This window comes from Pantherophis guttatus, chromosome 5, assembly GCF_059756535.1.
Source record: "Pantherophis guttatus breed Tessera chromosome 5, ASM5975653v1, whole genome shotgun sequence".
In the NCBI taxonomy this organism is placed as follows: Eukaryota; Metazoa; Chordata; class Lepidosauria; order Squamata; family Colubridae; genus Pantherophis; species Pantherophis guttatus.
The window spans coordinates 128,502,009-128,525,542 of NC_142067.1; the positions used below are offsets into that span (position 1 = coordinate 128,502,009).

Consider the following 23,534-nt stretch of genomic DNA (forward strand, 5'->3'; position numbering starts at 1 on the left):
TCTTATGGTCCAACTTTCACAGCCAAACATTGCAACTGAGATAACCAGGTAGTGCACCCCATATAATTTGGATTCTCACGGCAGTACATCGGAGAAGATCCCAGAAGATCTCCAAAGGCTTTCCAAGATCCATGATGCTCTTTTTAAACATTTCAATACAGCATCTAAAAAGATGATTGCCGTTCACTAAAAGACACTTGAAAAGGCCTTATCTCAAAAAGCAGAAAGAATCTGGGTTGTTGTGTCCTAGGGCCAAAGAAACAGGGCAATTTCATTTTCCATTTCTACTCCACATTTTCGACAGTTCAGAATTAAAGCCTTCTATTGTCGGCAATTACGTTGTTAATTATAAAAATGACTAATTCATAGCGTAAGAAATGCAGGGACTAAATTACATTATAACTTAACTCTAAATGAAAGTGACTCTGCCCTAAATTGAATAAACCCTGAATTGTCATACAGGTGATCCGGTTGATATCTATTACGTTTTCCAAATTCCCAAATTTTTGATTCCGAGATAAAGGCACTACGGGGCAAGAATTAAACACATTCAGGATCAGGATCAGATCTGGCTTCCATTCACTGGCTTCAGGAGCAGAAGAAAACAATCGCAGGGCCATTCAATCCATCATTAAGCAGCAGGAATGCAAAACAAAATACTTTTGACATGCCCCAACAGCCTTCATCCTCCACCAGGCTCAACTGCACCTACTATCCTGGATTATTTATAAAACCTAATCACTTTCGAGACAGATTCCCTGTTGATAAATCTACTGTTAAAATAGCCAGCTTGTAAAGCCAGTTAATAAATATATTTTAGAGTCCTGAATGGAACGAGGACTTCAATACTTTCAATATTTAAAAGCTAAATAGGAAAGTTTCTATAATTTTCCATCCAAACTCCAAAATCTAGGAAACACTTCTGCTTAAAGTATTTTTTTAAAAAGCTGCTGAAAACCTTTTTTATTTTTTAAATCCACAATTGAAGAGCATTATCTAAGGCCGAGAAATACATTCTACTTAGAATAATTGTAAATAGCTCTTAACAGTACAGTGAGCAAGGCCAATGTATTTTTTTACACAGATGCCGACATTATTACTTGCCAGCTATTTCCTTGGCAGCACGACCTCAATTTTGGGAAAACCAATGCAGTTTTTAAAAGTTGAGTAAGTTTTGTTTTTCATGAGAAAATCAAATGAATGGCCAATCTTTCTCAAAGTTCAAGAAACATCCAATCTTGCACAAATAACAAGAGGGAGCGCAAAACATCGACAATCGTTTTCATCACAATCTTCTTCAAATCTAGCATCCTTCTAATGTAATGTATTACAAGATCCCATCCTGTCTCAAGGCAGCATGAAAAATTACTGGATTAATAACAATGTAGGGGGCAATCTTTGAGCTGGGGGGGGTGCAGGTGGGTAAAAGCTGATTTAGGAAGTATTTTTGGGACAGGTTGAAATCATGAGACAGATAGATATTTCAAGTCCCTTCTCTTCCTCCATCTTTCCCCCCACGAAAACAGAGTCCTTCGCGCAGCATTTGACAAGTGAAGTCACAACTCAAACCTTTGGCAATGACCTCCCTCCGTGAAACCTCTCCAACTCAACTCCTAGCAGATTGTCATAGCCGGTATTAAGCAACAACAACCATACGGAGTAAGTCAACCACAATGAACAACAAGGAATTGCAGCAAACATGTTTGGCAGTAAGAGGCACATTCTCAAATAAATAATCCAAATATTTTTGCCGATGGGCCAACAGATGAGTTTTTTTTTTTAACAAACCCGTCTATTCCGCGCTTCGAAACTGAGACACGCAAGAAATATGCTTTATACCCCGTTGAGAAGGATAAGCTTATGCCTAAAATGCATAAAATATTTGTATTTCATAGTGCTGACTTTATTCCACTTTGATCTGTTTCCTTCTTCTCATTCAAAAAGCCTAATAATACACATTTACGTTTTAGTTATACCGGTGATGAGTTAAACTGACGAGCTTCCTAAACCTGTTTTCATTTTTTTAAAAAACAAACAAAACAGAATTAACTCAGCTAACTTTTTTCCTTTTTTTAAATTTATCTCTCGACACTCTCTAAACAAAATGTTTAGGGCGAAAGAAAATGTAAAAAGAAAAATGGAAACATACTCCATTCTCTGTTCCCGTATCGCTTTCTTAAAACGCAACTAAGCCTGGGACGCCAAAAAAAAAGGCACACACCCGGGGAGGGGGTGTCTGTGTGTTTTGTGTTTTTTTAAAAAAAATAAAAACTCGGTGTGGAAATAATCCCCCCTCTCCCCCCCCCAGAATCCATCCGCAAAAGTTCTAGAAATTTCACTTAAATCGAGTCATGAAATTGCAATTACCTTGCTCGACGTGGCTTGGTGGGGATCCCCAAAAGTTAGACGGTACCTACAAAACCAAGCACTGGTGTGTATTTGTGTATGTGTGTGTGTGTGTGAGTGTGTGTGCAGTTTAAAATGGCTTCTGCGGATTGGGGAAGTGGGTGCTTGTGTGTTGCAGCTTGTGAGTCATACGTGAAACTAAGTCTTTGGGCACGCCCAGGTTGCTGCCAGCACAATTACTCCGCCAGGTCAAACATGCAAATCTTCCAGGTAAGAGGGGAAAAAGGGAGAACCAGCTTCATTTAATCAGACAGCCACACCTTAGCTAGCAAAGAGCAAAGGCCGAGACAACTGCTGAACAAAAAGTGGAACGCACAAGGCGTTTTACACACTCGACAAGTGGACAAAAAAAATAAAAAATAAAAAATAAAAGCCAGGAAGATGCGACGGTGCGGCATTTTTATTTTATTTTTATTTTTTTCAGATCCCTTGCACGCTCGCCTGGCTCAAATAAATGAAGCGACCCAACATTTAGAAAAGTTAATGATCAATCGACAACCCTTGCGTGCTCCAAACCAGTTTAACTGTGGTTTTTTTTTTAATTTTTCAAACGGGGTTGGAAATGAATCGGAATAAGGATTGGCTTCGATTAAAGGAAATCACGGGGAGTTGGGGAGGGGGGGATTTTTTGGGAGTGGGATGGGCTTTGTAGTTCTTACACGCATGCTGGACTTTGCAGGAAAGAGTGGGGGGGGAATAGTCCTTATTTCTCTCCTGTTTTTGTAAAAAGAAGATTGTGGGTTTTTTTTTTTTTTTTAATAAAGAAATTTCCCTTTCCTTGTGCCCCTCTCTTTGGAACCAAGAGGCAGATATTCCCCAGTTGCGAGACAATTGGAAATATTTTTTTTGAGAAGTGAGACTTCAAGAAAGGGGGGGGAGAGGGGGAAAAAGAAATCATCCGTCTCAAACCGGAAGGGAAGTCAAGAGGTTGTTGCCATACTGAGGACTAGAAACGTTGAAAAGGAGCTGCTAAGTCGGGTCAGAAGTGGATCCGGCCTGCTAAAGGCAGGCAGCCCTGGCGCTTTGTTCCAGAATCAGACAGCTGCCGCAACGAGGTGTGTCCTCAAGAAACCCACAATTGACAGTACACACCGGGAGTGGCTTCAAAATATATATTTAAAAAAGGCAGGCTGGTAAGGGAGGCCTCGGCTTCTGCTGGCCCACCTGAGCGGGGGGGTGTTTCCTACGCAGGTGCCGCCACTGCTTGAACCTGCCGATAAATGGGCAGGTGTTGGATATCATCAAGAACTCTCCCTGCCCGGCATCAAGGAAGCACCAGGGGTTCTGTTTCCACAAGGTGAAGTCAAGGAAAATAGGAGCGTAAACCTGGAGGCAGGTGCGGAAGGACAACCCTGCCTAGAAATGAAGAAAGGAAGAGAGGAAAAGGGAAGAGGAAAGAAAAGGGAAAAGGAGAAGGGGAGAGAGGGAGGGGAGGGGAGGGGAGAGGAGAGGAGAGGAAAAGAAAAAAAGAAAAGAAAAGAAAAGAAAAGAAAAGGGGAGTGGAGAGGAGAGGAGAGGAGGGGACGGGAGGAGAGAAGGAAGGGAAGGGAAAAGAAATCAAAGGAAAAGGAAACCAAAAAAAAGGGAAAGGGAGAAGGAAATAGGAGGGGAGGAGAGGAGAGAGAAAAGGGAAAGGGAAAGGGAAAGGGAAAGGGAAAGGGAAAGGAGAGGAGAGGAGAGGAGAGGAGAGGAGAGGAAAAGAAAAGAAAAGAAAAGAAAAGAAAAGAAAAGAAAAGAAAAGAAAAGAAAAGAAAAGAAAAGGGAATTAAAGAAAAGGAAACAAAAAAAAGGAAAGGGGAGGGGAGGAAAGGAAAGGGGGAAGGGGAGGGGGAGGAGAGGAGAGGGAAAAGGGAAAGGAAAGGAAAGGAAAGGGGGAAGGGAAGGAAAAAGGAAAGAGAAAGAAAAGTGGGGAGGGAAGGATATGATCATTTTTTTCAAGAAAATATTTTGCTCAATTTCAAAGAAGCAGAACTTTCCTTAATATATACCCTATGCCCGTGCTGGCGAACCTATGGCACGCGTGCCGGAAGTGGCACGCAGAGCCATCTCTCTGGGCACGCAAGCCATTCACCCGTTGCTCTTCCGGGTTCCCGAGCACCGGCCAGCTGGTCTTCACATGCGCATGTGTGCCAGAAACCAGAAGACCAGGTGGCCAGTGTGCATGTGCATGCCAGAAACCAGGTCATATTTCCGGTGCGCGCATCCAGATCGGGTGGCTGCTCTTCTGATTTCCGGGGCACGCGCACTCCCATTTCGGCACTCAATGACGAAACGGTTTTCCAACAGTGCCCTATGCACTTCCACAGTCTTCTGATTTCAATAAGCCTAGTCATTTGTATATGTATGGAATTGTCCACATTATACGTAGAAGTAACTTTTAAACTTAAAAAAAAAAAAAAACTTTACAGCAGAAATTGGAAAAAATGTTTCCTCCCTATCTTATATTTTTTTGAACCCTGAAATAAGCGCTTGGCCTTATTGCCATGTGCTCCAAAGCCCAATTGGGCTTATTATCAGGGGATGTCTTATTGTGGGGGAAACAGGGTATATGTATGTATATATATGTATGTATGTATATATGTGTGTGTGTGTGTCTGTGTGTGCATATATGTGTACATACACCGTATTTTTCGGTCTGTAAGACACACTTTTTTGTCTCCCAAAATGGGGTGAAAATGTCTCTGTGTCTTATAGACCGAATATTGCCAAAGCTCTGCCTACTGACTGGACGTTTTTTGGCCTCTGCACACCCCGTTTTCGGGCCTTTTTTGGGCCCATTTTCAAGGCTTTTTTCAACTTGTTTTGGATGCTTTTTTGGGCCCATTTGGGGGGCTTTTTCAGCCCATTTTCAGGGCTTTTTTCGGCCTGTTTTTCGGCCTTTTTTTTGCCCTTTTTTTGGGCGTTTTTCAGCCAGTTTTTGAGGGGTTTTTTGGAAAAAACGGAGAGAAAAAAGCCTTGAAAATGAGCAGGAAAAAAGCCCCAGAAACAGGCCGAAAAAAGGCTGGAAAAGGGCCGAAAAAAGGCCGGAGAAAAGAGAGGTCAAAAAAAAGTTTTTGTTGTTTTCCTCTTCTAAATTTAGGTGCGTTTTATAGTCCAAAAAATACGGTATATGGACACACACATATACACACACACACACACACACATTTCAAAGAGCTGAAAACTCAACTCCCAAACTCTTTGGTGGCGTGTGGATTCAATTAAACCAGTTTTGCTGGTTTTGAAAACGTTCTGAGCCATAACCCCCCAAACCCCAAAACAGGTCCTGAAAAACACGGCCAAACAATATACAGGGGTTCATGTTATCCTACCTGTATTGCAGGTATGTCATTAGGAGTATTAGAGCTATTTATGTGATCATCCGGTTCTTGATGGGCCACGCCCAGGTCTTCCTGTAAAACAGTAGCCTTCCCCGTGGATCCTAACTCTAGTAGGCAGAACAGGGCCCAGAGACACTGCGTGCACCGATCACATTTTTTTTTTCATTCTGAACATCTTTTTCCTACAAAATAGGGAAGCCGAGATGCCACCAAGCGATCGTCAGGCTTCTCAGATTCATATCGGTGGCCCAGGGTGCTCTCTGAGCTTGCTTGATTGCTTGCAGGCGTCTCATGACCCAACTAGGTAACGTCATCAGTGCTGGAAGGGAGCGGTGTTTGCAAAGAGGAGGAGGAGGGGGAGGGGGGAGGAAGAAGAGGAAGAATGTGGGGTCCTGGGTACTCTCTGAGCTTGTTTTCTTGCAAACGTTTCATGACCCAACTAGGTAACATCATCAGTGCTAGAAGGGAATGGGTTTTGCGAGGAAGAGAAATGTGGGGTCCTGTGTGCTCTCTGACCTTGCTTGTTTTCTTTACCCAAACTTGGGTAATACCATCTTAGTTCAGACACTTGGCAATTGCCTCGTATTTATGACGGTCACAGTGTCCCAGGGTCATATGATCCCCATTTGCGACCTTCCAACAAGCAAAGCCAATGGGGAAACCAAATTCACTTAACAACCGTGTTACTAATTTAACACCTGCTGTAATTCACTTACAACTGTGGCAAGGAAGGATCATAGAATGGGGCAAAACTCACTTAACCTAGGTCTCATTTAGCAACAGAAAATTTGGGGTCAATTCTGGTCGTAACTTGAAGACTACCTGATTGGTTAGCCAAGAAATATAACTCTGTGACTGCCAGACCAATACAATTTAACTGAGAATGCATGCATAATTTTGCAATATAAAGAGCTTAAGTTTCCAAATTATTTCAAATTGTTGTTGTTAGTTGCAAAGTCGTGTCCAACCCATCGCGACCCCATGGACAACGTTCCTCCAGGCCTTCCTGTCCTCTACCATCCTCTGGAGTCCATTTAAGCTCACGCCGACTGCTTCAGTGACCCCATCCAGCCACCTCATTCTCTGCCGTCCACCTTCTTCTTTTGCCCTCCATCGTTCCCAGCATTTGGCTCTTCTCCAGGGAGTCCTTCCTTCTCATTAGGTGGCCAAAGTATTTGAGTTTCATCTTCAGGATCTGGCCTTCCAAAGAGCAGTCAGGATTGATCTCCTCTAGGACTGACCAGTTGGATCGCCTTGCAGTCCAAGGGAGTCGCAGGAGTCTTCTCCAGCACCAGAGTTCAAAGGCCTCCATTCTTTGGCTCTCAAATCTTTCTTATGGTCCAACTTTCACAGCCAAATATTGCGACTGGGAAAACCATCACCTTGACTATATGCACTTTTGTTGGCAGGGTGATGTCTCTGCTTTTTAGTATGCTGTCTAACTTTGCCATAGCTTTCCTCCCCAGGAGCAAGCATCTTTTAATTTCTTGGCTGTGGTGATCTTGGAGCCCAGGAAAATAAAATCTGTCACTACCTCCATTTCTTCCCCATCTATTTGCCAGGATATAACGAATCAGAATAGTTCTATCCTTCCCTTCGCCTAGTCCCAGCCAACAAGATAAGGAACAACTGTGAGAATTATAGACTAAATATTTGGAAAATATAAGGCTGCCTGCCTCTTTCTTTAGGACATTTTTTACGAGTACAAGTTGGCGTTATATTTCCTCTGCATTTGACACGTCAATTATTTCTGAACGATATTCTAAGCGTTTTATATTTAAATGAAAAAGTCAATTTATTCTCCTCGGGTTCTGACAACATCCGAACAACCAGAAAGAAAATGCGCAAGTATTATTGTGGGGTTTTTTTATAAGCGTACAAAAACAAATATGGGAGGGGAATCTTTTAAATTCAATGCCTCTTGATCAGGCAAGTTAAAAATGAAACTAATCTCCCAGAAGCCCCAGGAGTTCATAGGAAGTCGGAATGCATCATTTTTAAATATTTTTTTTTCCCGATTTTTTTAAAGAGATGAACGGCGCAGGGTTAGAAGATAATTCTAAGCAGTCTGAGCAAAAACAGCAGTTTGGTCTCCAGCTGTTTGCTGACTTTCCCCCCCCCCCCATTTTCTGTACCTTTCACCCCTAGGTATGTCCTCAATTACCAAGCACAATGGAGCCTGACATTTCTGTTATTAAGCGAGACGCTTTTCAAGTTTTGCCCCATTTTGCGTCTTTCTCGCCACGGTTGTTAAGCGAATCACTGCAGTTGTTAGTCACACAGTTTTTAAGTGAATCTGGCCATCAGGAGGTCGCAAAAGGGGATCGTGTGACATTGCTGAAGACGCTGCAACCCGTCATAAAGATGAACCAGTTGCCAAAGACTGCGAATGTTGATCATGTGACTTCAGGGATGTTACAATGGTTGTTAAGTATGAAAAACGGTCATAGGTGACCTTTTTCAGGGCCGTTGTAACTGTCAACGGTCGTAAGAATTACGGTGGAAGAAGTTGGGAATTTGTTTCTGATGTTCGCTTCCTGTCCCTGCGCTTATATCGTGGTTTGCTAACTGATGTCAGGTTGTTTCTCTAAGGTCACCTCGATGGTTCTTTCCAACTAGCCATGAAGCTGAATGGGTAAGCCCTGGGCTAGACGCCCGTCTCTAAACTTGGTTTATCCCAGGGCTCTCTAAACTTGGCCACTTTTAAGACTTGTGGACTTCGACTCCCAGAATTCCTCAGCCAGGAGGAATTTCCTGGGAGTTGAAGTCCACAAGTCTTAAAGTTGCAGAGTTTGGAGAGCCCTGGTTTATTCCATAGAACTAGATAAAATGGGTGGGAGGGAGGGAGGGAGGGAGGGAGGGAGGGAGAAAGAAAGAAAGAAAGAAAGAAAGAAAGAAAGAAAGAAAGAAAGAAAGAAAGAAAGAGGGAGGGAGGGAGGGAGGGAGGGAGGGAGGGAGGAAGGAAGGAAGGAAGGAAGGAAGGAAGGAAGGAAGGAAAGAAGAAAGAAAGAAGGAGGGAGGGAGAAGGAAGGAAGGAAAGAAGGAAGAAAGAAAGAGGGAGGGAGGGGGAAGGAAGGAAGGAAGAGGGAGGGAGGGAGGGAGAAGGAAGGAAGGAAGAGGGAGGGAGGGAGGTGGAGGGAGAAGGAAGGAAGGAAGGAAAGGAAGGAAGAAAGAGAGGGAGGGAGGAACGCAGAACGGAAGGAAAGAAAGAAGGAAGGAAGGAAGGAAGAAGGGAGGGAGAAAGGGAGAAGGGAGGGAGGGAGGGAGGGAGATGTCCCTTTGATCAGTTGGGAGACAAGACTGATAGACATCACCACCACCAATGCTACAATATTTTCTACACAGCCTATGAGCACAACCTTTTCTGGGTCAAGGTTCATGGAACGATTACGAAAGTTTCCCGTACATTCCCTTAGAGAAAGGAGATTTGGGAAACCTATTTCATAACATAAATATTTGGAGATAATAATGAACTACCAGACTTCTCTGAAGGTAACAGCAAAGTGGCAACCAAAATTACAGTGAGCTAAAATTTCCTGCTAGGGGACCTGCTGCTGACTTTCCTGAATGTATGATTCAAAGAGCAATTACAGGATAATAAGATTTATTAAGATTTACGGTAAGCGCAAAGGGGTTTCCATTCACACCTCTACAGATGCCTGCATGTTGGTATGAAATTCAACACCCTAAATCAGTGGTGGGAAGATCGGCAGTCTCCTGGCCAAGATATCTTACTTTAATAGCCTAACAACGGTAGCAAGACAGCCTAGAAACTACGAAGAAGTTTTCTGATAGTTAGAACAATGGACCAATGGAACAGAAGTTGCCTCCAGAAGTTGTGGATGCTTCATCACTGGAGGTTTTCAAGAAGAGACTGGACTGCCATCTGTCAGAAATGATGTAGGGTCTCCTATTCAGCAGGGAGTTGGACTAGAAGACCTCAAAAGTCCCTTCCAACTCTGGTATTCTGTATTCTATAAAGCTAGTCATTTTTCCACCAAACCGTGCTATTAAAAGATTTTTTAATAGTCTGAGCTAGCAGATGCCTTCATCACAAGATTGGCTAACCATTGGATACATCTAAAAAATAGGAGGCTATTGACACTGGAAGGCCACGACAGGCAGATAGGGTGGCATGCTATACTCTGGAAGAGAGACGTAAGGCTCACCAGTATTTCCAGAAGAATTTTATCAAACGGGCACTATTAGATGTTTGGGTTAAAACTAAGCAACGTAACTATATGGAAATTCCGAATTGGCTATCGACACTGGAGATGTTCACACACCCAAATTTTATTAAATTAGGAAAACTAATTGCATACAAAGACATAGTAAATGAAAGAGGAGAATTGAAATCTATGAAAAACCTGTACGAGGAAGGAATAGAGCTTGAATGGTGGGCATTATCTCCAAGTCCAATCACGATACGTGAAAGATAAAAAAGAATGGGGCATAAAAACCGAGTCTACGGAATTAGATAATTTAGATAAAATTTTATTAGGAACAGAGGAGAAGGTGATAAGGAGAATAGACCAATATTTAATAATAACTTTATTGTAATTGTACGTGTATACCAGGGTGGATTTGATTTAAATCGAGTTGATTTAAATCACAATTTAAATCATGATTTAAATCACCAGTAAAAAGGCTTGATTTAAATCAACTCGATTTAAATCATCATTTTTAAAGAGCAACTGTCATCTCTGCTACTCCTTTGACCCACTGTTGACTCACCGATAGTCCCAGTGTTGCAGAATATACAGCCTCATGCTACATAACTAAGCTCCATTTCATGCTGAATAAACTAAATTATTTATGTATCTTAAATAGAAAACTATCTTACGATAGATTTTTACCCCAAAAGTTTTTTATTAAAATAAATTCGATAAAAATCAAAAAAATCCGATTTAAATCAAAAAAGTCTGATTTTTTTTGATTTTTTAAAAAAATCATTGATTTTTATCCACCCTGGTATATACATAGTATACCCATACAATGAAATTCACTTAACACCCAAAGACCAGGTCCAACACACATAACAAGCCTCAAACACCACCCCACCCACCACAAATTCCCCGCCCCTAAACCACCCAAACATCCACACAGCAGACCAAGTAATGCTGTCCAACAGCTCACTGATGGTGGCCCTTTAAAGTTCATTGTTGAGTGCAATTATAGCAATTTACTGGAACAAGCTATGTTTGAAGAACAAGTGAAAGAAACCATGTTAACTTGGAGGAAAAACTTTGGTTATAGCATCGACCCTAGACATTTGACAGGAATTATGGGAGAGAAATAGAAAACTTACTTTAGCTACCACATATAACGAAAATCTATACAAGATCTTTTACAGGTGGCACCTCCCACCCATAAGATCAGCCAAAGAGCAAAAACCTTTCACCGATGTGCTGGAAATGTGAGGCAATGCCAGGGACTTTTTATCATATGTGGTGGGAATGCCCGAAAGCCAGAGACTTTTGGCACCAGATAAAACAATGGCTGGAAGAGATGTTAACGCAAAATATTGAGTTAAAGCCAGAACTTTTTTTTACCGGGTATTACAAAGGATAAATATAACAAGGGAACAATATATCTAATGTTACATATTCTAACGGCAGCAAGATTGGCCTCTGCGCAAAATTGGAAAAATAAAGAGAGAACCCCACCACCACCGAAGAAGAAGTATTAGCTAAGATATTGACTTGTGCTGAAATGGACAGGTTGACTCTGGAACTCAAAAGATAAAAGCGAAACGGAATATTATGAAATCTGGAATAAAATGTATTATTGGTTGGAGAGGAGGAGGAATGCTGGGATAAAGGATTATTGATAAATTGAAAGTTTAGCAATCTTTATGTTGATATTCTGTGACAGATAGGAATGGAATTGGGATTGATGTAACCTTCACAGATGAAAGAATTGATGTCTTTGAATTGTGATAGATGATATATACTTGTATAGCGAAAGGGAACTGTATTAGTTGCAAAGTAAAACTTGACGGAAATGTTTAAACCGGAAAAGTCACACCATGTCCAATGTTTTTAATTGTATTACTAATAAAAAACTTATATATATATATAAATAAATTTTAAAAAAGACTGGCTAGCCTGAAATTTTCATTTATTTTTATGAAACCTGATCCAAAGATAATACCCTTCCTTTCTGCCAATCAAATGCCAAAATAAAAAGGGGTACGTTAATACCCTTGTTCAGAGTGAAATTTATCTACCTCCGCTACCGGTTCACGAATGTGAGCGTGTGCACCTCCTCCACGCATGCATAGGGTCTTCTGCGCATGCGCAGAGGGTTAAAAAGGGACTTGATGTCGTCCGGGCAGAGCCTCCCGTCACCGGCGCTACCAGTTTGCCCAAGCCGGATAGAACCGGCTGCATTTCAACACTACCCTTGTTTATAAAAGAGTGACGTGCAAAAATACTTATCCAACTTGCTGAACAAAAGGTGTTTTTTTTTTCATAATGGTACACATTTGGAATACTGCATCCAATGTTGGTCACTTTACAAAAAAGATGTTGAGACTTTGGAAAAAGTGCAAAGAAGAGCAACTAAGATGATTAAGGGCCTGGAGACTAAAACATATTAAGAACAGTTGGGGGATTTGGGTTTGGCTAATCTAGAGAAAAGGAGGACTACAGGGGACATGATAGCAGTCTTCTAATGTTTGAGGGGCTGCCCCAAAGAAAGCCAGACAAGAAGCAATGGATGGAAACTAATCAAGGAGGGAAGCAACCTGGAATTAAGCAGAAACTTCCTAGCAGTGAGGACAATTAACCAGTGGAACAACTTGCCACCAGAAGTTGTGGGTGCTCCATCACTGGAGGTTTTTAAGAAGAGACTGGACAGCCACTTGTCTGGAATGGTAGAGGGTCTCCTGCTTGAAGGAGGAGTAGAAGGCCTCCAAGGTCCCTTCCAGCTCGATTCTGATTTCCTGCAAATGTCATTTCGTTCCGATACACAAGTAAAAACATTACCATGAATTGTGGATGTTTGTTTCTTTTCCCTTCTGGGTTATGGGATGGCAAAACTCTCGCTTTTCCTGAATAGCGCTTTTAAGTCAGGAACAAATCATAGAGTCGAATTACTCTTCCCCCCGCCCCGCCCCACCCCGCCCCCCCATTCCAGCTGAACGTAAGCATTGAGTTTTGCTCCTGCCCCAAAACAGGTCGGACAACTCTTGTTTAGGGGAACAAAAAAAACCCCCAAAAATCACTGAAATCTTTCCTACAAGCCAGAGGTAATTCTGGGTCTAAATTGAAAAACTGATTAAGGAGATATTCAACCTAGAAATAAGAAGGAATTTTCTGACAGTGAGAACAATCAACCCATGGAACAGAAGCTGCCTTCAAAAGCTGTGGGAGCTTCATCACTGGAAGCTTTCAAGAAGAGACTGGACTGCCACCTGTCAGAAATGGTGTAGGGTCTCCTGCTTGGGCGGGGGGGTTGGACTAGATGACCTCCAAGGTCCCTTCCAACTCTGTTAATCTATCTATCCATCTACTTTATCGGCCAAGTGTGACAAGACACACAAGGAATTTGTCTCCGGCGCAGAAGCTCTCAGCGTACAGGTAGTCCCTGACTTACAACAGTTCATTTAGCGACCGTTCGAAGTTACGATGGCACTGAAAGAAAAAAGTGACTAAAGACCGTTTTTCACACTTACGACCATTGGCAGCATCCCATGTGGTCAAAATCCAGACTCTTGGGAACTGACTCGTATCCGTTGGCAAAATCAGACACTTGGCACACTCAAGCGTCATAAATATGAGTCAGTTGCCCAATGCCTGAATTTTTGATCATGTGACCACAGGGGATGCTGTAAACGGTCGTTAAGTGTGAAAGATGGTCCCAACTCATTTTTTTCAGCACCCGTTGTAACTTTGAAAAGGGTCACGAAACAAACTGTTGTTAAGTTGTGGGCTGCCTATATGAATTTGTTTTCGGTTGATGGTTTCTGCAATGATGGTTAATGATGGTTAATGATGGTTAAGCAATTTTACTGCCAATTTTACCTAACCTAGGTTGAACGTGCTATTGATGTGCAGGCTAATTTACGACCGCAACCGAGCCCAACGTTTCTGTCGCTAAGCGAGACAAGTGAGCTCTGCCCCCATTTTACGCCCTCTCTTGCCACTGTTGCTAAGTGAAACACTGCAGCTGTTCAACTGTAACCCGGTCATTAAGCGTATCTGGCTCCCCTGTCGACTTCACTTGCCGGAAGGTCACAAAAGGGGAATCACGTGACCCCCCAGAGGGTCAACGGCGACTGTTGTAATTACAAGTCAGTTGCCGAGCATCCAAATTTCGATCACGTGACCCTTGGGATGTTGCAAAGGTCATTAAGTGTGAAAAGGGGTTGTAAGCAGTGGTGAAATGTAAAATTTGTTACTACCGGTTCTGTGGCCATGGCTGGGGGGGTGGGGGTTAATGTGACTGAGTGGGCATGGCCAACTTTTTTTTTCTTTTAAAACCATTTTTTAAAAGGTTGTAGAAAAAATGCTTTTAAAAGCCTCTGACGATCCCAGCTGAGCCACGCGATCATCAGAGGCTTTTTTTTTTTTAACTTTTAAAAGCATTTTTTCAGCCAAAGAGGTTGTAGAAAATACGCTTTTAAAAATAAAAATTGTGTGGCTCAGCTGGGCATGCGGCGGGGGGGGGGGGGGCAGGGATTTTTGCTATCGGTTCTCCGAACCACCCGCCTCCATCGCTACCGGATCGGGCGATCCGGTTCAAACCGGGAGTATTTCATCCCTGGTTGTAAGTCACTTTTTTCCAGGTCTGTTATTAACTTCGAACGGCCACTAAATGAAGGGTTGTAAGTCCAGGATTGCCTGTATTCAGAAAGCTTGCCATCCATCCATCTTTAGCTGTAGAAAAACGGCATCCGTGAACTTAAAACTGGCAAATTATAAAAAATATATAAAGCCTGCCAGTTAGGATGGCAGCAGAGATGTTGAAAACATCACCTTCATTTAGTGACCGTTTGAAGTTACAACGGCACTGGAAAAAAAATGTTTTTCCACTCTTAGGACAGTTGCGGCATCCCCCACTATCACGTGATCAAAATTCAGAGGCTTGGCAACTGGCATGTACTTATGACAGTTGCATTGTCCTGGGGATCACATGATCCCCCTTTGGCAACATTCCAACGAGGAGCAAAGCTTAACAGTGGGGCAAGAGAGGTCATAAAATGTGAGCAGAGCTCACTTAACAAACTGTTTTGCTTAGCGACAGAAAATTCCAGCTCAATTGTGGTTCTTTGCTAAGGATCACCGTTTCCCCCAAAATAAGACATCCCCTGATAAGTTTACTATCAGTTTACTACCGCATGTGCAGTGCGCACCACGCACCAAATGCGAGGTGCACGCCAAAAGAAGGCATGCGATAAGTAGAACAGCATGCGAAGGGGAGTGATCAGCTGTGGCGCGCAATCTTTTTTTTTTTTTACTTTTAAAAGCATTGCTTTTAAAAGGTAAAAATAAAAGCCTCTGACGATCGCGCTACTCAGCTGCGATTGTCAGAGGCTTTTTTTTAAACCTTTTAAAAGCATTTTTTCTACAACCTCTTCAGCCAAAGAGGTAGAAAAAATGCTTTTAAAAGTATATATAAAAAAAAAAGCCTCTGATGATCGTGTGGCTCAGCTGGGCATGAGGGGGTGAGGGGGACAGAGATTTTTGCTACCGGTTCTCCGAACCACCCGCTGCCATCGCTACAGGATCGGGTGATCCAGTCCGAACTGGGAACATTTCACTCCTGGCCAAACGCTTATTTCAGGGCTCAAAATAATATAAGACGGGGTCTTATTTTTGGAGAAACACGGTACCTGTCCAACCAGGTAATCGAGTTGACCTTACAAGGAATTTTAAAACTTCTAGTTATTAAATCTGGGAGCCTGCAGGGTGAAAGGAAACTCCAGGAATCACCACAGTAACATGTTCCAACAGAAGAGAAAGAAGATTATTATTGCTTCCATAATTTTCCCCAGGCTATACAGGTATTAGTCACTACCCAGTCCCTGGCATCACCTGTTCTGACCCAGCCTTAGCAGAAGCAAGAAACAGACTCCTTGTCACAAAAAAACCCTCTTGATTTATCTCCTGTGAATTAATTGCATTCACCCACCGAAAAATCCAGGCAAGAGTCCTTCAAGGAGTTAACGGCAGTAACAGACCTTATCAGTTCCTTGCGATAATTGCCAGGCCGTGAGCTCCCAGCTGCAAATTAAGTTCTGACAAGCGTCTCTGTGACATGAAACACAATAAGCGAAATCTCCAGAAATACGAACGGTTGTCTCCTACGATCACCACTCCCTTTTCCTTCTATTTCTTCCCCAGTCAGGGAGGGGCCATTCAGCGCCCACGTCTGCTTTGCTTCCCGAGTCAACTCGTTGTCTTCCCTTGTTCTCCTCTCCTAACAGCTCTGTGCATACGTGCATCTGGAACAGGCCCCAGCTGTTCTTCCTCCTCACTCATCTCAGCCTCCAAAGGCAGCTGCCTCTCCGGTGGCTGGGAAATGTTAGACGGCCCTGGCTCTATCTCTGCATCCGATGCAGAGCATCCATAACAGCCTTCCCCAGACTCCAGGACTGGCCCAAGTTCCTCCCTAACCTCCTCATCATCCGAATCTGCCTCCAGCTCCACTGGCAGCTGGCGGGCCACAACACCACCTCTTAAGATGCCCATAATGTTATTTTTATAACCTTAAAAGCTATGAAGAAACTATTACTTACTATTTATTAATTCAATTTATATAAACCCGTATCACAAAACACGACTCTGGACAGCATACAGTGATCGAATAACCACAAATTGTGCATTTGCTGTTACGATATATTGTTATCTATGCTAGCAAATATATCAGAGATAGGGTAAAAAAATATATCAGAGATAGGGTAAAAAAAAAAATTTTTTTTTTTTTAAAGCTGCGACAACAATGGAAACGCTTGTTATTGAGGGGTTAAAAGCTTCAGTAAAGTTTATTTATTGGTCTACTTATAACTCGTTCCAGTCCCCAAGGACGCTGGGAAGCATATATCTGAAATAATTCAAGATTTTCCAGTTCCAATTGCCAAAATGTGAATAGATGCGCCTTAAATCACACAGCTTAAATCAAAACCTTACCATTCCAACAGAAACCTGCTATGGCAAAAGAAATACAACCTACCCGTTCACGAGACTCGGTATTTATTAGCCTTATACTTTAGCTGATGTCTCAGTGCAAACGTTTTTCATCAAATTTGGATTCTTAGGGCATCTTTACGTTTCTATTTTGCTAAAAAAAAAAAAAAACATTTCGTAGAAACAAAACCCCAACCAGGAAAACTCCAAATATTTATTATCACATATCTAAATATATTGACAAGCAAATACAACCTAAAGATCTCTGTAACAATGTCAGCAAACATACAGACAATAAATAAATACTTTTGACTTCCAAAATAATCAGAGTTCCTCACCTAAGGCTTATGTGCCAACTCAGGGTCCTTGGGCTAAGAAAACAGGCACTTTCAGGGCTTACTGTAGTCCTCGACTTATGACCACAATGAAGCCCAAAATTTCTGTCGTTAAGTGAGACGCTGGTTCAGTGAGTTTCTCCGACCTTTCTTGCCATAGCTATTAAGTGAATCACTACACTTGATAAGTTAGTGACGTTGTTGTTAAGTGAATCTGGCATCCCCACTGATTTCTGCTTGTCCGAAAGTCACAAAAGGAGGACACAGCAACGGTCGTAAGTATGAACCAATTGCCAAGCCTCTGAATTTTGATGACATGATCATGGGCATGCTACAGAGGTCGTAAGTGTGAAAAATGGTCACTGAGTCACCTTTTTTCAGTGCCGTTGTAACTCTGAACAGTCACTAAATGGACTGTTGTTAAGTCGAGGGCTATCTACACAGGTAATCTGGACTTACATCAGTTCGTTTAGTGACCATTCAAAGTTAAAACGCCACTGAAAAAAAGGGACATAGGGCAGTTTTTCACACCGTTGTAAGCATCCCCACGGTTACGCCATCAAAATTCAGAAGTTTGGCAACCGACTCATCTTTATGACGGTCGCGTGATCCCCTTTTGCGACCGCCTGACAAGCGAAGTCAACGGTGGTTAGGCAAATTCACTTAACAATCGGGTTACTAACTTCGCAACTGGAGCGATTCCCGTTACGACGGTGGCAAGGAAAGCCGTAAAATGGAGCAAAACTCAACTTAACAACCATCTCGCTTAGCAACAGAAATCTGGAGCGTCGTAAGTCGAGGAGTAACCACCAAAAGGTTAAGAGTTGCTAATCATTGGTCAGGAAAGAGATCTTGCAGTCACGCTGAGTAACTGAATGAAATTGCATCAATCGATGTGAAACGGCTGTAAAAATGCATATCCAATACGCGAACTAATTGGGAAAAAGCACAGGGGATACAGAGATAATGTTAAAACTGCACTTGGAATATTCGAGACAGATTTGCCATCCCATCTAATCAAAGGACTGGAAAAATTGCAATAAAATAAAATATAATAAAAATGGGAGGCAGCCGAAATGATTAATGCGGGGGCATTAAACTATTAGTAATGACTTGACATTACAGCTGTTTATTATCTCTGCAATCCATGAAGCATACCTTAATTGCCAACTGTAGCAAAGAGTAGTGAATATTCTAGAAGTTTAAAAGCTTCTTAAATGTGTCTGGTTAGGAGACCAAAGGAATGACTTGCCTGGCACAGTCTTACAAATGCATGAAAAAAATCTCATATTAATCTACCAAATTTATATTATTATTGATACACTGTTATGTGACACTCAATTAATACTATATCTGCCCCATTCAAATTAACTTTTAACAAACAATACAGGTAACCTATTGCAACAATAGAATTGTTTAGTTTCATGCAAATGAAAGCTTATAAAATTTCATAATCCCAACACTTTAAACACTGGCTTATTTAGCGTAAAGAGGCCCTCAAAAATTTCAAGTATTTAAATTATGCGCACTTTCCTGGCTATTCAAATCAGCTTTCGCACACAGGCCACTTCGTGAACTCACAATAAATATCAGGAAATTAACCTGCTTGTATTTGCTTATGAAATGTAAAAGCCAACTTAAATTTAAATCCATACGGTTCAATACATATAGTCATCCACTTGATGGCAGTCATTCAGACACAAAATATATAGTTATGGACTAAGGATTACAATAGCACTTTTATAGGCATATTAATATCTGGGTAGAGAATGGGAGCAGATCAGAGAAAATTAGGTCTCTGGAGAATAGAGGGGGTTTTTTCTTCCATGGTATATATAAGCTTTCCTACTGCCATAAGATAGAGAGACAGACAGACAAAGATGATAGATAGATAGATAGATAGATAGATAGATAGATAGATAGATAGAGTTAGAAAGATAGATATAGAAAGATAGAAAGAATGATAGAAAGGAAGGAAGGAAGGAAGGAAGGAAGGAAGGAAGGAAGGAAGGAAGGAAGGAAGGAAGGAAGGAAGGAAGGAAGGAAGAAGACAAAAAGATGGATGGATGGATTGGTAGACACGGTAGGTAGGTAGATGATAGATAGATAGACGATGATAGATAGTTGATATAGAAAGCGAAAGAAAGAAAGAAAGAAAGAAAGAAAGAAAGAAAGAAAGAAAGAAAGAAAGAAAGAAGACAAAGAGATGGATGGATGGATTGGTAGATTAGGTAGGTAGGTAGGTAGGTAGGTAGGTAGGTAGGTAGGTAGGTGGATAGATAGATAGACAGACGATAAGATAGATAGTTGATACAGAAAAAGAAAGAAAAGAGAAAGAAAGAAAGAAAGAAAGAAAGAAAGAAAGAAAGAAAGAAAGAAAGAAAGAAAGAAAGAAAACAAAGAGATGGATGAATGGTTGCAGGAGAGAGAGAGAGAGAGAGAGAGAGAGAGAGAGAGAGAGAGAGAGAGAGGGAGGGAGAGGGAGAGAGAGAGAGAGAGAGAGATCCCATTCTCATTTTATTCAGCCATAAAATAAATGCTAGGATTAACGTCATGTTTTGGCTTTCATATACCAGTAAAAAAATTATTTGTGAAGCTTTGTGAGACAGTACACTTTCCCTTATCACAGTGTGCATTTTTATTGTTTTGAAAATATAATTAGCAGTATATTTATCTTTAAAGTTGACCTTGGGATGAGCTCATTAAAAAAAAAAGGCTAGGCCTCTTTGGCAGCAGAGCTGAAACAATACACAACTGTTTTTGTTAGCAGAATGGGTATCGCTCAACCCCTACAAACCTATATGACATTATAACATTGTGGAGATATTATACAGTGTAATTAGGGGATACACACAGGGAGACAGAATATAGAATATGGAATGACGGGAATTGGAAGGGAAGGGAAGGGAAGATCAAAAGAGGAGGAAACAAAGCAATCTAGAAAAACTATATCTGAAGGATGAGATTCTGCATCATATCAGTCTCTGTATGGCTTGCACAAAAAGGTTAATAATATAACTATTTTTTTTACGATTAGCTAGGTATGCCAAGCTTTGGGTAGAACTTGGTAACTAGCCAAAACTGGCTAGCTTTCATTTTGACAATTAGAATATAGAAAATCAGAGTTGGAAGGGACCTTGGAGGTCCTCTAGTCCAACCCCCTGCTCAGGCAGGAAACCCTACACGCCGTGATGGCGAACCTATGGCACGCGTGCCAGAGGTGGCACGCAGAACCCTCCTGATGGCACACGAGCCGTCACCCCAATTCAGCTCCCGTGGCCAGCTGGCCTTCTGGTCTCTGCAGCACATGCATGGGGGGGCGGGACGCATGCGGGGGGGTCACATGTGCATGCACGGAGGGGCCAGGCGCATGCGTGCGGGGCGGGGTGCATGCACAGGGGGGCACATTGCATTTTGGGGTTTCAGGCGTGCGCGCGCTTGGGCATTTGGTCTGGAAAAGGTTAGCCATCACTGCCCTACACCATTTCAGACGAATGGTTGTCCAATCTCTTAAAAACTTCCAGTGTTGGAGCATTCACAACTTCTTGTGGCAAGTTGTTCCACTGATTAATTGTTCTCACTGCCAGGAAATTTCTCCTTAGTTCTTAAGTTGCTTCTCTCCTTGATTAGTTTCCACCCATTGCTTCTTCTCCTGCCTTCAGGTACTTTGGAGAATAGCTTGACTCCCTCTTCTTTGGGGCAACCCCTGAGATATCGGAACACTGCTATCATGTCTCCCCTAATCCTTTTTTTCATTAAAGTAGACCTACCCAGTTCCTGCAACCGTTCTTCATATTTTTTAACTTCCAGTCTCCTAATCCACTTTGTTGCTCTTCTCTGCACTCTTTCCAGAGTCTCAACATCTTTTTTACATCGTGGTGACCAAAACTGGATGCAATATTCCAAATGTGATTTTACCAAAGCATTATAAAGTAATGTTAACACTTCACATCATTTTGATAACTGTGAGTGAAAAATCTGTAAATTTAACCTCATAACATAAACGTATTATATTCCCCCAAAATCTGTAAGTCCCACTGTTTATTAGAATGCTTTCTCATAATTAGCCATTTTATGGCATCCATAAAATATTAGGAAACCAACCGTCATTATTTTGAGTTCGGTGTTTCACTTACCATGCCCAGACATAGTTTCGATGACAATATGAAGAATAAAATGCTTATTTCAAGCAACTTTACAGGTAGTCCTGTGATTTTGCTTGTCAGAAGGTCGACAAAGGAAGATCACATGACCTCAGGAGACTTCAACCGTCATATGTACATGCCAGTTGCCAAGTGTCTGTATTCTGATCACATGACCATGGGGATAACACAATATTCATTAAGTGAAAAATAGTCATGTCACTTTTTTCAGTGCCATTGTAACTTTGAACCGTCACTAAACAAACCGTTGTTAAGTTGTCATGTTCTTATTAAGAGCTATCTTTGCCACGTAACTCTAAACTATGTAATTAAGCATCTCTTCCAGAACAACTTCTACTGCAAGGAAAAATTTAAAAAGAAATTATCCTGTTTTGACTATCGACAGCTTACAATGGACATGAATAAATTGAGGAACTGAACCACGTTTTGACTGAAATAAAGCATCTTCAAATCGCCGTCTTGCTTCAGATACTGAAGAAAATCCATTTCTAGTTAAAGTAAAGTTAAAGATTATAAGTTAAAGCACTTACAATCTTTAAAAAGCACAAGTTCCTTGGCTAAGACCACAGTCCTTAAAGGGAGAGACAGACAAGGCATCCCGTCTGTCATGTGAAAACAAGATTTAATGACAGGATGGGGTTTTTTTTTTCCTTTTTCCCCCTTGAGCTAAATTCTGATTTTTGTAGCGAGTGAGTGGCTGGTAGGTTGGTTTTTGGCAAAGCAAGAAGCATCGGAACAAAACACGATAAAATGAAATACATCAAATTTACACCAGAAGAAATAGCATGCATATTTGTTGTCAGATCGGTGTCCAGTGTGGAAGAAGCCGTTTTAAACCGTCTGCCACTGAAGCCGTAGCCCCATATTTCAGCAGAAAAAGTGACTGTAAGGAAGAGACACCCCAACCTCTAAAGGCAACCCCCCCCTCCCCATCCCAATGTTATTTTTCGATTGCACCACCCTTTTGTCTTGCAGTGAGTCAGATCCCAGCAGCCTGAATCAGACACTCACAAAGCTATGCGGCTTGACTGGTTTTAGATCAGTGCGGTATGACGTGTAAAGCAGACCATGATGGCTTGTTCCATAAACAATGGTTACAGCAAACGGTGCACGCAAGCAACCCAAGTGCAACCAAGAGTCTGGCAGACGGCTCCCCGGGGCTTTGGTTTCAATCTGTCCTGCGTGGATTTATTGCAATGTTTTGGGTTTTTATAATCGAATAATCATCTAATCCAGGCGGTTGCGAAATCACAGAGCCTCTCAAAAAGGCTGGAAAACTGGGAAATTCCTCCTCCTGGATAGTGAAAGCCTGAAGTTCCCAGGAGGGAGAGGAGTTTTAGGCGTCTTTGGAGGGGGGGAGGGAAGGAAAGAGATGGAAGAAGGAAAGAGAAGGGAGGGAGCGGAAGGAAGGAAGGAAGGAAGGAAGGAGAAATGAGGGAGGGAAGAAAGGAAGGAAAAGATGGAAGGAAGGAAGAAGGAAGGGAGGAAAGAGGAGGGAGGAAGGGAGGGAGGAGATGGATGGAAGGAAGGAAAGAAAAGAGGAAGGGAGGAAGGAGGAGAGAGGGAGGAAAAGTTGGAAGGAAGGAAAGAGAAGGGAGGGAGGGAGATGGATGGGTGGAAGGAAAGAAGGAAGGAAAGAAAAGAGGGAGGAAGGAGAATAAGAGAGAGAAAGAGAGAGAGAAAGAAAGAGACAAAGATGAGAAGGAGAAGAAAAGGAAGGAATGAGAATAAGAAAGAGAGAAAGAGAAAGAGAGAGAGATGGGAAGGAGAAGAAAAGAAAGAAAAGAGAGAGAGAGAGAAAGAGAGAGAGAGAGAAAGAAAGAGAGACAAAGATGAGAAGGAGAAGAAAAGGAAGGAGAATAAGAAAGAGAGAAAGAGAGAGAGAAAGAAAGAGAGAGAGAGATGGGAAGGAGAAGAAAAGAAAGAAAAGAGAGAGAGAGAGAAAGAGAGAGAGAGAGAAAGAAAGAGAGACAAAGATGAGAAGAAGAAAAGGAAGGAGAATAAGAAAGAGAGAAAGAGAGAGAGAAAGAAAGAGAGAGAGAGATGGGAAGGAGAAGAAAAGAAAGAAAAAAGAGAGAGAAAGAAAGAAAGAGAGAGAAAGAGAAAGAAGGAGAGAGAGATGGGAAGGAGAAGAAAAGAAAGAAAAAAGAGAGAGAAAGAAAGAGAGAGAGAGAAAGA

At 41.9% G+C, this 23,534-nt stretch overlaps 1 protein-coding gene across 3 annotated transcripts in view; it reads right to left on the reverse strand.

Moving 5' to 3' along the window:
• Positions 1-23,534, reverse strand: part of ELF1 (E74 like ETS transcription factor 1) — a 90,989-nt gene that overhangs the window by 66,697 nt on the left and 758 nt on the right. Inside the window, exon 2 of one of the 3 annotated variants that reach the window (XM_087895566.1) lies at positions 16,905-17,012. The exons of 1 other annotated variant lie outside the window; for it this stretch is intronic. The gene's annotated coding sequence lies outside the window, so the exon portion shown is untranslated. Of the gene's footprint in view, positions 1-2,367; positions 2,555-16,904; positions 17,013-23,534 lie in introns of those variants that run through there. One more of the 3 variants, XM_087895567.1, reaches the window with a different exon arrangement.